The following is a 13251-nucleotide window of genomic DNA, read 5'->3' on the forward strand; positions in this document are numbered from 1 at the left end:
GAGACGAACTAAGAGACTACATCATGCGGCCTCACAGGCGCTCATGTTCAAAGACTGTAAGTTTGGAAGGTAGGAGAAGAGGTACTGGCGGAATGAAAGCTGTGAGTCGTGCTTGGGTAGCTCAATCGATGGAGCACTTGCTCGTGAAAGACAAAGGTCCGGACTTCGAATCTCGGTCTGGCATACGGTTTTAATCTGCCAGGAAGTTTCATATCAGCATACAATCCGCTGCAGAGTGAAAATTTCATACTTAAGGAGTGTTTGTTTTCCTATGAGTATCCTCATACAGCGCAGCAGGTAGTCTTTCGCTCGAAAGCTCATGAAGTGCATATTACACCCATTGCAAGTCGATCTGTCGTGCCATGATGATAAATGTGTTTATGTGTGTGTGTGTGTGTGTGTGTGTGTGTGTGTGTGTGTGTGTGTGTGTGTGTGTGTGTGTATCATGAACATGACTGCATACTGTGTATTCTTGTAAAAATATTGTATGTATATTTTGTGTGTTTGCCTATGTGTGTGTTTCTTCACTTGCTGTTGGTAGTCCCTATGCGTTATAAATATTGTACATAAAAAGAATCTTCTCCTCCTCTCTTAGTGCAATGTATCTCTGCTGTTGTAACTATGGTATAGTTGACCAGTTGCCGTTGTGTAAATAAAATCGTTCTGCTTTAATGCAATCTTTTTTTGAAAAAAATATATTGTTACTGGTATACATAATGCATCTCCGTTGCTGTAAATATTGTATAGTTGATCAGTTTTTGCTATGTAAATAGTCATTCCACATACAAGCGATCTTTTTTCTGAAAATAAAATGTATTGTTTCTGATAATAAACCATGAGTTAATTTTCTATAGGCATGTTATTATTATTTTATGCTCCTTCACTACGGAAGTTACTGCAGTGTGGAAACAAAGAAGAACTATTTCATTTCATAGATCATTTCTTTATTTACATGCAATCATTCAGCTTATTGAACTACCCAAATAATTGTTTTTATGTGCTTTAAATTCTGCCTGATTCGTATTCAAGCCTATAGGAGTAATAACGTACATGGGCATTCCTTTAGCAATTCCAGCCTCCACTTATGATATAGTTACAGGCTCAACACTTACACACTTTCTTATAGAGGGAACACAGTCACTGATGTATATTTACACTGTTATTGCACAAATACTCAGCAAAGTCATAGTATGCCCTTCTCATATACGGATGCCAGCGGCTCAGTTTATCTGCAGCAATCAATAAAGCACTATCCATATCACTTAAATTTACCACAATAGAATGTTTAACGTATATGCTCAAACCCTCAGAGCTTTACTCAAGAACTGACTCCTCATACGTATCGATAATTGACACGTTACCCTTAAACATGCTAATTTTAATAGGCGTGTGTGACAGATTGCTTTCAGCCATCATCTTTCTCTCTAGGAACTCCATTATACTACACACATAGTCCTACTCATGCCTTGAATACTGCACCCTAGTACCATGACGTTGAATGTTCTCTATTTGAATTAGCACATCTAAGTCACTGTGAGCTGCTGCATATTGGCAAACAGCAGTATTCTACAAGACTGAGTATCAGGTTGCTGCTCCTGCAGCTGTGGCTGCACTGTAGCATAGTCGAACAACACCAGATCTAACAGGTCAAGAAGACATCCTGAGGACTGCAGCTGCTGTGGTACTGCAGAAAACAGTGGCGTGCCCTTGTACAGCATCATAACGTAGTATGTAACAATAATATCAATAAATTACAATGAAGAATACACACATAACAGTACACCAACTGTCTTTTTCTTCCCAGCTTATCACTGCTGCTGTTGATGGCGCTTCATGCTGGACGACTAATTATGACTTGTATGCAATCACATTAGTATAATATAATGCTCAAAGAGTGGGGAGCGGCCCTTCATGTCATTGGTTGCAGAGCAGGGTACTCATGGTGTGGATGGGGGTGCTTCAATGTTGACAACGTGCATTAAACTGCATACCACTGGCTGTGCATTAGAGCAGGAAGTCGGCGGTTAGGAGTATGGGGGAGGGGGGCCTCTCTTCCCCTCCTTGGTCTTGGCATGGGGCCAGATGTCATAATTCCAAAATGGCCTTGGAGATGAAGAACTGCTGATGCTGCTGTCAGCGAAATTTAACAGGAACAGTTGTCTCTACTGTAATATGACATCACAGATAAAAAAAATGTACTGTTCCTGATGTCAGCGATTTGGGGCTATATGCCCACTGTCCTACTACTCATATTAAAACGTTAAGCTGTGTGCCACTTATAACAGACTGGATAGGTCCAAATGAGTTCAGAGGTTGAATGAAGGCAAGGGGATATTACTTTCAGTGGGGCCATGCCTAGTAAGATACTGTGGTGTTCAAACCATCCTTCAGGTGAATGACAGCTTTATTTTTTATATTAAGAAATTTTATAGATTTTGTTGTTATTGTTTTTAAGATCATAGGCATCTGTGGCCTGTTAAAATTAATGGTGACGGCAAGTTATATCTGGGAGCAGGAAGGGAGAGAGACATTGAAAAATTGTAATCTTCCTTCTGTATCGAATCCTGAATCCACACGAGCGAAATCAGTAGAACGGAACTAAGCGCCATAAAAAAAAAAAGAATCATCTGAAATACAGCCTACATTTTTCACACACTATACCTCACAAAAGAAGATGCACTTGAACTGGCAGAAAGGAGTTCCACACTGTCCCACAGTGTCGACTGACAATAAGCTGCTATTTATTACTCAGAATATCTTCACAAATACACTCCTGGAAATTGAAATAAGAACACCGTGAATTCATTGTCCCAGGAAGGGGAAACCTTATTGACACATTCCTGGGGTCAGATACATCACATGATCACACTGACAGACCCACAGGCACATAGAAACAGGCAACAGAGCATGCACAATGTCGGCACTAGTACAGTGTATATCCACCTTTCGCAGCAATGCAGGCTGCTATTCTCCCATGGAGACGATCGTAGAGATGCTGGATGTAGTCCTGTGGAACGGCTTGCCATGCCATTTCCACCTGGCGCCTCGGTTGGACCAGCGTTCGTGCTGGACGTGCAGACCGCGTGAGACGACGCTTCATCCAGTCCCAAACATGCTCAATGGGGGACAGATCCGGAGATCTTGCTGGCCAGGGTAGTTGACTTACACCTTCTAGAGCACGTTGGGTGGCACGGGATACATGCGGACGTGCATTGTCCTGTTGGAACAGCAAGTTCCCTTGCCGGTCTAGGAATGGTAGAACGATGGGTTCGATGACGGTTTGGATGTACCGTGCACTATTCAGTGTCCCCTCGACGATCACCAGTGGTGTACGGCCAGTGTAGGAGATCGCTCCCCACACCATGATGCCGGGTGTTGGCCCTGTGTGCCTCGGTCGTATGCAGTCCTGATTGTGGCGCTCACCTGCACGGCGCCAAACACGCATACGACCATCATTGGCACCAAGGCAGAAGCAACTCTCATCGCTGAAGATGACACGTCTCCATTCGTCCCTCCATTCACGCCTGTCGCGACACCACTGGAGGCGGGCTGCACGATGTTGGGGCGTGAGCGGAAGACGGCCAAACGGTGTGCGGGACCGTAGCCCAGCTTCATGGAGACGGTTGCAAATGGTCCTCGCCGATACCCCAGGAGCAACAGTGTCCCTAATTTGCTGGGAAGTGGCGGTGCGGTCCCCTACGGCACTGCGTAGGATTCTACGGTCTTGGCGTGCATCCGTGCGTCGCTGCGGTCCGGTCCCAGGTCGACGGGCACGTGCACCTTCCGCCGACCACTGGCGACAACATCGATGTACTGTGGAGACCTCACGCCCCACGTGTTGAGCAATTCGGCGGTACGTCCACCCGGCCTCCCGCATGCCCACTATACGCCCTCGCTCAAAGTCCGTCAACTGCACATACGGTTCACGTCCACGCTGTCGCGGCATGCTACCAGTGTTAAAGACTGCGATGGAGCTCCGTATGCCACGGCAAACTGGCTGACACTGACGGCGGCGGTGCACAAATGCTGCGCAGCTAGCGCCATTCGACGGCCAACACCGCGGTTCCTGGTGTGTCCGCTGAGCCGTGCGTGTGATCATTGCTTGTACAGCCCTCTCGCAGTGTCCGGAGCAAGTATGGTGGGTCTGACACACCGGTGTCAATGTGTTCTTTTTTCCATTTCCAGGAGTGTACGTGATGGGCTCGAAGCATTTACACTAACAGGAAGGAACAGAGACCAGTTCGTTATACTGAATGACGAATGATAAGCAATAAAAAAACGTATTATGACTTCTCATAATCTCAGTGCACATAAACGATTTACCCTACAGCGCCAGCAGTATTAGCAGACTGTCTGTGGCAAAGTATCATCAGTGGATGAATGTAATGAAATGCAAAACGACTTGGACAGTACTAAAAGGAAGCTATCACTGCAAGTAGGGGAAATAAGACTATAATATAGAGAAAGAACAACACTGGAGTATTCGATTACAGCCGGCCGGTGTGGCCGAGCGGTTCTAAGCGCTTCGGTCTGGAACCGCGCTGCTGCTACGGTCGCAGGTTCGAATCCTGCCTTGGGCATGGATGTGTGCGATGTCCTTAGGTTAATTAGGTTTAAGTAGTTCTACGTTCTAGGGGAGTGATGACCTCAGTTGTTAAGTCGCATAGTGCTCAGAGTCATTTGAACCATTTATTCGATTACAAGATTAGAGCTACACTTCTGGAGCTTGTAACAATGGCTAGGTTTCTCTGTGTAGGACTATGAAGCAATAGGAAATGGATCGAACATCAGTAGCGCAGAAGTCGAATGAATGGCTTAGATTTGTTGGAATGGTTCCCCAAAAATACCTCAGGATGGAAATTGAAATGATCGTGTGGCATTGTTGGCCAGGTGCAAGTCTTATTTCAGGTGACACCACATTGGGCGACTTGCACGTCAGTGATAATGAGGACAACACAACACCAAGTGCACGCGAGGACAAAATCTCCAACCCGGCCGGGAACCAAACCAGGGCCCGCTCCGTGGTAGGCAATCACGTTACCATCCAGCTAAGCAGGCGGACACATCCGGAAGAAAAGCCGCAGAAACAAGGCATGTCACTAAGGTAGCGCATTCCACACGTATCTAAAAAAGTTTTGCATCACCCCGGTTCCCAGAACTCCTGAAGACAGACGTTGACTGTGGATATTGTATCACAGACACAGTCCCTTCGACTGTTCGGAGATGTCACTAAACCCGCCCAAAGACGTAAAGAACCATGCATGAGCAGAGCCTATTAGACGGAGGGGGTCTGGCAGCCGATCAGTTCCAGTCATTCCACCAGGAAGGAGGTAAACGACTCGTGTTGTCTGTAGTTCAACCATGCCTAGACGGTCAATACCGCGGTTCAATCGCGTCCGCATTGTTACATTGTGTCAGGAAGGGCTCTCAACAAGGGAAGTGTCCAGGCACCTCGGAATGAACCAAAGCGATGTTGTTCAGACATGGAGGAGATACAGAGAGACAGGAACTGTCGATAACATGCCTCGCTGAGGCCACCCAAGGGCTACTACTGCAGTGGATGAACGCTACCTATGGATTTTGGCTCGGAGTAACCCTGACAGCAACGCCACCATGTTGAATAATGCTTTTCGTGCAGCCACAGGACGTCGTGTTACGACTCAAATTGTGAGAAATAGGCTGCATGATGCGCAACTTCACTCCCGGCGTCCATGGCGAGGCCCATCTGTGCAACCACAACATGCAGCACGGTACACATGGGACCACAACATGTCGAATGGGCCGCTCAAGATTGGCATCATGTTCTCTTCACCGATGAGTGTCGCACATGCCTTCAACCAGACAATCGTCGGAGACGTGTTTGGAGGCAACCCGGTCAGGCTGAACGCCTTAGACACACTGCCCAGCGAGTTCAGCAAGGTGGACGTTCCCTTATGTTTTGGAGTGGCATTATATGGGGCCGACGTACGCCGCCGGTGGTCATGCATGGAAGGCGCGGTAAAGGCTGTACGATACGTGAATGCCATCCTCCGACCTTTAGTGCAATCATATCGGCAGCATGTATGGCGAGGCATTCGTCTTCATGGACGACAATTCACGCCCACATCGTGCACATCTTGTAAATGACTTTCTTCAGGATAACGATATCGCTCGACTAGAGTGGCCAGCATGATCCAAAGAAGAGCGGCGCGTTTCGTCACAGGGTTATTTGGTAACCGTGATAGCGTTACGGAGATGTTTAATAAACTCAAGTGGCAGACTCTGCAAGAGAGGCGCTCTGCATTGCGGTGTAGCTTGCTCGCCAGGTTTCGAGAGGGTGCGTTTCTGGATGAGGTATCGAATATATTGCTTCCCCCTACTTATACCTCCCGAGGAGATCACGAATGTAAAATTAGAGAGATTAGAGCGCGCACGGAGGCTTTCAGACAGTCGTTCTTCCCGCGAACCATACGCGACTGGAACAGGAAAGGGAGGTAATGATAGTGGCACGTAAAGTGCCCTCCGCCACACACCGTTGGGTGGCTTGCGCAGTATAAATGTAGATGTAGATGTAGATGTTCTCCAAACATGAACCCTATCGATCATGCGTGGGATAGATTGAAAAGGGCTGTTTATGGACGACGTGACCCACCAATTCCTCTGAGGGATCTAAGCCGAATCGCCGTCAAGGAGTGGGACAATCTGGACCAACAGTGCCTTGATGAACTTGTGGATAGTATGCCACGACGAATACAGGCATACATCAATGCAAGAGAACGTGCTACTAGGTATTGAGGTACCGGTGTGTACAGCAATCTGAAAGTCTCGCTTTATGGTAGTGCAACATGCAATGCGTGGTTTTCATGGGCAATAAAAAGGGCGGAAATTTTGTTTATGTTGCTCTACATTCTAATTTTCTGTACAGGCTCCGGAACTCTCTTAACCGAGGCGATGCAAAAAAAATTTTTTTTGATGTGCATATAATACTGACTTGGTGTCTTTTTGTATCCAACAACAGATAAGGCCGGGAAAGGCTACTATCCAAAAATTAGATCCTATACTTTGGTCCTCAAAAATTAGTTTAAAGGTTGAAATACGATTCACCAGCTGCGACATAGTCGAAAATATGAACAGTGATCCAACACTGTCAAATGTTTTTTGTTTTTTTTCAGTCTTTCATCGCAATATAAATTCCTTTGATGAATTTATATTGTAATTAAAGACTGGAATAGAAAAAACATTTGAAATGCGATTGTACAAATCCACCGTGGAACAATAACAAGTTATGGAAGTGAGTGTTGGGAACTAACAGATAGAAATAAAAAGCGACTTGGAGCTTTAGAAATGGGCCACTTGAGGAGAGTATGTAGGCGTTCTCGACTTGACCACATAAAGAATGAAGAAAAAAGATAAAGGACGCAAACCCATTACAGTACTGCATATAGAATAGAAGAAAGCCAGCTAGGATGGTTAGGGCGTATCAAGAGAATGAAATGAGGCAGATGGAATCCTCCTCGAAGGAGAAGAAGAAGAATACCACAAGAAGGTCAACTAAGAGAATGCGATGGACAGTAGAGGAATAGGAGAGGATTAGGAAGAATGGCCAGATCGAGGCCCCTGATGACAGAGATGCGGGAAGCGGTGGCAGCTGTAGGGCCCCTGCGACAAGAAGGTACTTCTTTATTCAGATTCTTTTCCTTCGATTCATACCTGAGTAGGAGACAAAATCGCTAATATTATCACGTAATAACCGCAATAAGTCCACATCCGAAAGGAAGCTCATCAGTGGAGTAGAACGCTTTGCACTGAGAGCACAATTGTTACGGACATAAAAGTACAGACAGACAGATCGCCTGCTGAACCATGTAATGGTTCCTTGCACCAATGCCTAATTAATTAACTAATTAGGATGAGATATGGGATGTTCCTGCCGTGGCACGTTACTGTGTCGGACATGCTGATAGCGCAAGTTATTATTTGCGAATTGCTGCATGCGGAGAATTACGTTGAGCAATTCGCAATGAAAAGGACTAGCAAGTTTCCTTCTTCCCTGACTGGACAGAAGGGAAGGTCTACTTATATCGTGTCTTCCAAAGTTGTCTCGATACCCCACTGGCTTCCTTCTCCACTGGCCAAAGATTCTGACATACGATTAATGGGAAGAGAAATGGGAATATCTCAACACCACTACATTGCAAGTTTCCAAATACAGAGATACCAGCTGATTTTTATTTACCTCAATCTCAAATCAAGTAAATGAATCACAAAGGCAGTCTAACGCCATTGTTTGCTTAAAACAACACGAATTCTAATCATCACTTACCGAGCACCATTAAATGTCGCAAAAGTATCTCCACATCGTTTCGATGACAGTGCGAGGTAGTTCACAAACGTTCCCGTAGGCTAGTACAAACTTCACTCCACTTTTCACAATACGAAATATTCACTCGTAATAACATGTTTACAGCTTGAAGACGCCAGCTAGACTGTTTCACGGCTGTCCAGTAGGGGCGCTCTCGTGGTAGGCTGGTTTTCTCCTCAAATGATTTACACCGTTCAAATGTTTGATTCAGCTTGAAGTGTGAATTTAGTTATTGTAAAGCAGAGTTGGAAAGCCGTGAGTATGGATAACGTCATCAGCATAGGTGAACCGCTCTCTCTATGCACTCCATCACGATATTACCTCTACGCACAGCGCCTTTCCCACGCCTCACGATCATCATTGTGGGATGGATACGTCTGCCGATCTTAACTATTCACTCACTCACAGAAGTGTAGGCCTTCAGATACTGAATGATAAAATGTGGGCTGAATTGCGGCACAAACGCCAAATCGGAAAGTGCTGTCATTTATACAACATCGAATATTCCAGAATATCCTGATATTACAAACATAAGAATTTTCGAGAACCCTCTACAAATTATACATAACAAATAATAAGTCACAGCATGTCAGGCAACAACGCTAATCGCTAGCCTGCGCTACATGTGGCACAGCTCAGGACTTGTTCCTTCTCTTGAGGAAACGGCGACTCACTATTTCAAAAGTTCTCCTTGGAGCCGACTACAGCCTCATAGATCTAGATATTTTCAGTGCTCCTCTGGATGGCAGTGCTGGAGGATCTTTGTGTTCGGATTATCTTAGCACATTGTCTCCATTATGGCGATAATCGAGTGGGCCTTCAATTCCCTTGAACGAAAAGCTCAAACGTCGATCGGTACCTCGGGACTGCAGTATTGCTTCACACAGAAGACACGGACGACATCTCTGCTCTTTTGTTTTCTTGATGATGTGTCGTAATCCTCGATTTCCTGTGTTCTGTCTGACAAGTGACGTTCCCGAGTAGCGCTCTAGTAACTTTTCTCGTAGCCCCACACTCTTCATAGGCCAAAAAATCCATAAGAAGTTTCCCGGGCTGCATCTCACTAGCCAGTGCCTGGCGGAGGAGGAGGAGGAGGAGGAGATTAGTGTTTAACGTCCCGTCGACAACGAGGTCATTAGAGACGGAGCGCAGGTTCGGGTGAGGGAAGGATGGGGAAGGAAATCGGCCGTGCCCTTTCAAAGGAACGATCCCGGCATTTGCCTGTAGCGATTTAGGGAAATCACGGAAAATCTAAATCAGGATGGCCGGAGACGGGATTGAACCGTCGTCCTTCCGAATGCGAGTCCAGTGTGCTAACCACTGCGCCGCCTCGCTCGGTCCAGTGCCTGGCGTTACAGCGTTCTCGGTCCCTCTCTTGGGCGTTTGGGGACTGTATAGGAGCCAGCTGTCTTGTTCCCTTCGTCCTGCTGATGAAATGTTTCACATAGTCAGGTCAGTGTCGACCGACTGAATTGGGAACAGCGTAACCCATCATCGTCTCTGCCTCCCTCGTTTTCTAAGATATGTGAAGAACAGCTAAGCCACTTGTTAATGGCAATGGAGTCCGTCCCGACATAGAAAAAATAAGAGCAGTCATAGATCTTCTGACTCCTCGTCACATTCGTTACGTGAGATTTTTTTTAATGTGCTCGTACAGCTGACAATACTTTAAGTACTTTTATACCAAGGCACATATCTTGCAGGGACTATTGCAGAGAGACTCCAAATTTTCCTGGAACGAGTGGCAAGAAACATACTTCCTTGTCCTTAGGGAGGCCTCAACATCTTCACCAGTCCTAGCATTGTATGACGAAAATGCCTAGACCAAATTTCACACCGACGTTAGAGGTTGTGGCATAAATGCATTTCTAGTGCAAACTCAGTAACTGGTTGAAAACGTGATAGCTTATGCTTCCAGAGTACTCCCCAAGTACAAGATGCTCTACAACCGAAAAAAGTGCCTTACAGTTGTCTGAGCCACTCACATGTCCAACCTATATTTATTTGGGAAATCATTCACCATTGTGAAAGACCACCATTCTACATGCTGACTAACTATCTGCAGGATCCGTCAGGTCGAATGGTCAGATGGACAGTGAAGTTTCAGGAGTGTGACTTCAGAGTGGTATACAAAAGTGAAGGCAAACACAATAACGCCATCTGCCTTTAAAGAAGTCTTTTCGCAGAAGACGACTGTAATAAATGACATTGCTGCTGAACAGAGGGAAGATTCAGCGCTGCTGAAAGACATAAAAGCCTTGAAGATGGAGGAACTAACCGAAGGAGAATTTCAGTTAATAATTGGAACATGATCCAGTGGGGCGTAAAAGACTACTCGTCATCCCAGCTCATCCACAGTCAGCTGCCCTGTAGTTTTTCCATAAGGCTCCAACATATGCTCTCCTGCGATTTGCGAAGACTCTAGACAGTATCAGAAGCAGGTATCACTGGTCAGGTTTTTACCGATTTGCTAGATACTATTTGAGCCATTGTAAGTAAAATCAACGATGTAAATAGATGTCGCAGTTACCTTCAGTATATCAGTAACCACAGTTTAGTCAGCTATCAGCCGCCTTTAGTGAATTAGCAGTCTAGTTAAAAGTTGATTAACTCTCTACGTAAGTTGATTTCTTAGGATGAATAGGATGTGTGACTGCTGTGTACGGACGCAGGAGGAACTGGTCACTGTTCGCGAACAGCTGAACGTGTTGATGACCGCGGGGTGTAGCGCCAGTGGGGAGTCCGGTGCGTCGCATGGTACACCCCAGGTGTGCTTAACCCACGGTCCCTGCTGTCGAGACATATTCGCGGGTACCGGGCGCGGGTGGGCCACCCTCTCCCCAAGGGGAGTGGCGGGTTCAGCGGTGTTCGCGGCGCACGAGGTGGAGGGTCAATGTGGAGGCTGACCGTGTGGCATCGCCCGCTTTGCCTGTAATTGGACATGTGGCCGCTCCTTCAGCAATGTCCGAGCAGGCACACGGGGGGAGGGGTTTATTAGTGATTGGGAGCTCCAACGTTAGGCGGGTGATGGAGCCCCGTAGAGAAATAGCGGAAAGGTCGGGGAAGAAGGCCAGTGTTCATTCTGTTTGTTTGCCGGGGGTCTCATCAGAGATGTGGAGGAGGCCTTGCCGTCGGCGATAGAGATCATTGGATGCACCCGACTGCAAATTGTTGCTCATGTCGGCACCAATGACTCCTGCCGTCTGGGTTCAGAGGTCATCCTCAGTTCATACAGGCGGTTGGCGGAGTTGGTGAAGGCGGAAAGCCTCGCTCGCGGGGTGGAATCTGAGCTAACTATTTGTAGTATCGTTCCCAGAACCGATCGCGGTCCTCTGGTTTGGAGCCGAGTGGAAGGCTTAAACCAGAGGCTCAGACGATTCTGCGGAGATCTGGGGTGCAAATTTCTCGACCTCCGCTATCGGGTGGAGAAATGTAGGGTCCCCCTGAATAGGTCAGGTGTGCACTAAACGCAGGAAGCGGCTACAAGGGTAGCGGAGTACGTGTGGAGTTCACATGTGGGTTTTTTAGGTTAGAGAATTCCCTCCGTAGACCCGACAAAACGCGTCCTGACACGCGACAAGGTAGTAGTAGGCAAAACGCAACAGGGAATAACAGCATTAATGTGGTAATAGTAAACTGCAGGGGCGTCTATAGAAAGGTCCCAGAACTGCTCTCATGAATAAATGGTCACAATGCCCACATAGTACTAGGGACAAAAAGTTGCCTGAAACCAGATGTAAACAGTAATGAAATTCTAAACTCAGATTGGAATGTATACCGCAGAGACAGGCTGGACAGTGAAGGGGGAGGCGTGTTTATAGCGATAAAAAGTGCAATAGTATCGAAGGAAATTGACGGAGATCGAAAATGTGAAATAATTTGGGTGAAGGTCACAGTTAAACAGGCTGAAACATGGTAATTGGATGTCTCCATGGGCTCCCTGACTCAGCAGATGTTGTGGCAGAGCACCTGAAGGAAAATTTGGAAAATATTTCGAGTAGATTTCCCGACCATGTTATAGTTCTGGGTGGAGATTTTAATTTACCAGATACAGACTGGGAGACTCAAACGTTTATAACGGGTGGCAGGGACAAAGAATCCAGTGAAATTTTTTTAAGTGCATTATCTGAAAACTATCTTGAGCAGTTAAGCAGAGAACCGACTCGTGGCGATAACATATTAGACCTTCTGGTTCAAACAGACCGGAACTACTTAAAACAGTTAACGCAGAACAGGGAATCAGCGATCATAAAGCGGTTACTGCAGAGATGATTCAGCCGTAAATAGAAATATTAAAAAAGGTAGGAAGATTTTTCTGGTTAGCAAAAGTGACAAAAAGCAGATTTCAGAGTACCTGACGACTCAACACAAAAGTTTTGTCTGAAGTACAGATAGTGTTGGGGATCAGTGGACAAAGTTCAAAACCATCGTACAATACGCATTAAATGAGTATGTGCCAAGCAAAATCGTAAGAGATGGAAAAGATCCACCGTGGTACAACAACCGAGTTAGAAAACTGCTGCGGAAGCAAATGGAACTTCACAGCAAACATAAACATAGCCAAAGCCTTGCAGACAAACAAAAATTACGCGAAGTGAAATGTAGTGTGAGGAGGGTTATGCGAGAGGCGTTCAATGAATTCGAAAGTAAAGTTCTATGTACTGACTTGTCAGAAAATCCTAAGAAATTTTGGTCTTACGTCAAAGCGGTAGGTGGATCAAAACAAAATGTCCAGACACTCTGTGACCAAAATGATACCGAAACAGAGGATGACAGACTAATGGCCGAAATATTAAATGTATTTTTCCAAATCTGTTTCACAGAGAAAGACTGCACTGTAGTTCCTTCTCTATATTGTCGCACAGATGACAAAATGGTAGATATCGAAGTAGATGAGAGAGGGATAGAAA

Source organism: Schistocerca nitens, chromosome 6, assembly GCF_023898315.1.
Source record: "Schistocerca nitens isolate TAMUIC-IGC-003100 chromosome 6, iqSchNite1.1, whole genome shotgun sequence".
Classification (NCBI taxonomy): Eukaryota; Metazoa; Arthropoda; class Insecta; order Orthoptera; family Acrididae; genus Schistocerca; species Schistocerca nitens.